Raw genomic sequence first — 3,391 nt, 5'->3', positions numbered from 1 at the left:
AGTCAATAATAAATGGGTCCAAATTACTTCAATTGGTTTCTCAATGGAGTTAGGTTGACATTATTTGGAATTTTACTGCAGACCACCTCCACGCATCATGTGGAAGCCTTTCTTATGAGCCCAGGGAATCTCTTTGTAGGGGAATCAACCAGGGTCTGAAAGCTCCACGTGACAGTCCATGATAATGCTCCTATGGTCCAGCTCAGCAAGGATGGTTGGTGGGTGATCATAACTCCATCCCTGCTCAAAGTGGCGAACTATGGGGATGATGGAGGTCAAACAATTCGTTCAACCTTTTGGTTGAAAGTCCCATAAAGGATGCAGACGCATGGTTAACTTTTTGGCATATTGTCGTTTTGTGTAAAGTGTTAACTTAGTTATGGAGCAACTCGGTATGTTTGTCCTAGTTTAAAAGGCTCTTAGGGGTAGAGCCATCAATTTTGTAAGTGTATACATAATAGCTCTATTCCAAGCCATCTTTTTGGTGGACAAGTTAGTCATGAAAAACATCTACAATCTTAAGGAGCTAAACTTGTGTTATTGGGTCAGTTTCCCATTATGGTGGCCAATAGTTCATAGGAAAACCATATGTACCATTTTGATTCACTAATATAAAGTTTAGGATTATACTATAATAACAATAATAATAAAGTTATAATTTCCCCAAGAATTGTTGTCCAAAACAATATGGTATAGATGTTGGAATGTAAGGTAATGTCTTGTAAACATCCATGAAAATAGAATAAAAAAATAAATAAATTGTTATTTTTATTAATTTTCATAGATTATTATTAGTGGTTTTTGAGCTCCAAGTTTATGAGAAACCATGGCATTGACACATGGTATTCATGTGGAATATTATCTATTTAAAGGGGAAAATTAACCTAATCTAGATTCAGTTTAACTCCAAATCTACCAAACCCAAAGAAGGATCAAATATCTTGAGATGAAAACCTCTTTTATAGTAAAAAATATTTGATCACTCTTTACACTTAGTAGATGTAAAATTAAAATGGATCTAAGTGGTTTAATTAGTTATTATATTTTTTAATTTTAACAAATTGACATGTATCATGAAGTTGATACTTATTATAGATTGATGTCTATCAACATTTAGTATCAATTACATTAAAATTTTATAAAACTTATTCCATTTCTATTAATATAATTATAATACAATAAAATTAATTTATGTATTAGTGATTCAGAAAATATATTAACTAATATTAAATTATCCATAATAAAAAAAATAAGAGAAAAATGAAATCCCAATTAATTAAATGATTTCAACCCGAAATGCCCTAACACAGTTTTATTTGTCGTATTAAAGTAACTCAATTAACCTATACTGTAACACTATTTGAAGAACAATGTATTAAATAATTTATAAATTTATATAGTAAATGATTAGAAATTTACAAAATAGAGTTTAAATTAATTGTATAATTTGAATATTTATATTCTAATTAATTTAGATATAATTTAAATGTTTTTTATTTAATTTAATTTACCAGATGTAGATTAGGTTGTGATATGGTGTTTTGGTTGAGTTACATTTTCCCTTCAGAAGTTTGAGGATTAAGAAATCTAATAATATTGATGCAATCCAATTCACTTTAATAATTTAGATATTTTTTGATTTAAGATTTTTGTCTATAGCAAAATTTTTATAAATTAAAAGAAAAACATTTACAAAATACCATCTTTAATATTTTATATATATATTTAATTTTTATTGTTGTACAATATATATATATATATATATATATATATATATATATATATTTTGTATTATTTTAAATGAGTTTAAATTATATATATTTATATAAAATATTTATTATTTTTAAACTTTTGTATATAAAAAAATTAAGACGGATATAAATTTAATAATGTAAAAGTATTTTGGAATGAGATACGCGATCCCAATAATAAAATCAAAAGCTTTTAAATGATTTCCCTGTTTCCTACCTCACTGTTGTCTTGACTTTACAGATTCCCAACATTATAAACTATGAACATTTATTTAATCATTTAATTTACAATGCTATACTAACATAAAAATATTTTTAAAACATTTTCCACTAAAATAACGATGTAAGTAGCTTTCTACGAAGTTACTTTTGATTCCATCAAAATGAGATTCTAAACAGTGGTCTAATTTAATTATGCTCCGAAATATCTCATTCATTCACGGATTCGAAGGCTCTACGGGCACGCTAGAATTCATCAAATACAATTACGATTTGTAAAATATATCTTTCAAATTATTAATGATATCTTGAGAATTTGATTCTCAAACATTACAGCCTGGAAAAAGCTTAATATATTAAACGGAAGTACTAAATACTTAGATAGAAAGAACAGATGGTATCGCCCGTGATGAAGCTACTAAGACCGACGAGTGTGAAGGAGTAAGGAAAAGCCATGTATTTTAGACATGTTTCAATACTAGGAGGGCACTATTCAGGAATTGATGCTTATGATAATTTAACACAGTGAAGCCCAGATGAGTTGGATGCTTAATATGGTTTTTCACCGATGAAATTCCCAGGAGGATCATAGTTGCAGGTAATGAAAGTGCCGCCGTCGTCGCATATGACCTTTGCGCAGCCGATTTTGGCAGAATTCTTCCACACTACCTGAGTGTAGTGGCCGCATTTTTCAAACTGGTCGCACGTACGAGTTGCATAGTTGAAGAAACGCTTCTCGCCGATCCATCCGCTGGTTGCATCCTTTGGCTGCCAGTCAGCTCCACTTGATCCCCAGAAGATATTTTCGCCATATGGACCGTTCGAGTGCTGCAAAGCGCAGTCACCTTTTCTCTGCTTGGCATATGCCTCTGCGTAGCTGGCGACTTTCTCATCCCACACAAGGGGAGGAACCCCAACCTCCGCTCTCGCTTTGTTTTGGGGTCCAATGAATTGGGACACGAATGCTCGATCAGCAGCACCGACAAGAACCGCACTGGAAACCAGACACAATAACAAATGAAAGGACAGGGGAGCTTGAAAGTGGAGAAACAACTTCATCTTCATGGTCTCACGATCAGTCCTCCTGTTCACTCTGCTCCCTACAACCTTTCATAGCTTTGTTATTCTCCTCCTCGTAAATTTATAGAATGAGAGTTGCAGAAGATGCCGTTCCAAATCAATTTTCCAAACTTAATCACAACCGAATACGATCTAAATAAGCAACATTCCAATCAAAACTGCCATGTATGGTTATCCCTGGTCAGCGTTTTCAAGTTGTTTTTCGTGGTTCTCTTCTTTTACCTTCCTTCATTTAATGTGATGCAACTCTACGAGGCAAGTATCCCAACTGTAATGGTAGATCCAAGTTGGATTTCTTATATGGTATGATTTTTTTCTTATATTGTAGCAGCGAATCCCTG

General features: G+C 32.1%; 1 pseudogene; it reads right to left on the bottom strand.

The window, feature by feature from the left end:
* Positions 1 to 2,519: 2,519 nt before the first annotated feature.
* LOC149241236 (pathogenesis-related protein PR-1 pseudogene) lies at positions 2,520 to 3,035 on the bottom strand (annotated as a pseudogene).
* Positions 3,036 to 3,391: the final 356 nt, after the last annotated feature.

The sequence above is a fragment of the Pinus tabuliformis genome, chromosome 8, assembly GCF_031772625.1.
Source record: "Pinus tabuliformis cultivar Carrire ecotype Pingquan chromosome 8, CPIR1, whole genome shotgun sequence".
Lineage (NCBI taxonomy): Eukaryota > Viridiplantae > Streptophyta > Pinopsida > Pinales > Pinaceae > Pinus > Pinus tabuliformis.
The sequence above is the reverse complement of the archived record's forward strand: the minus strand, read 5'-3'. Positions and strand labels throughout refer to the sequence as shown.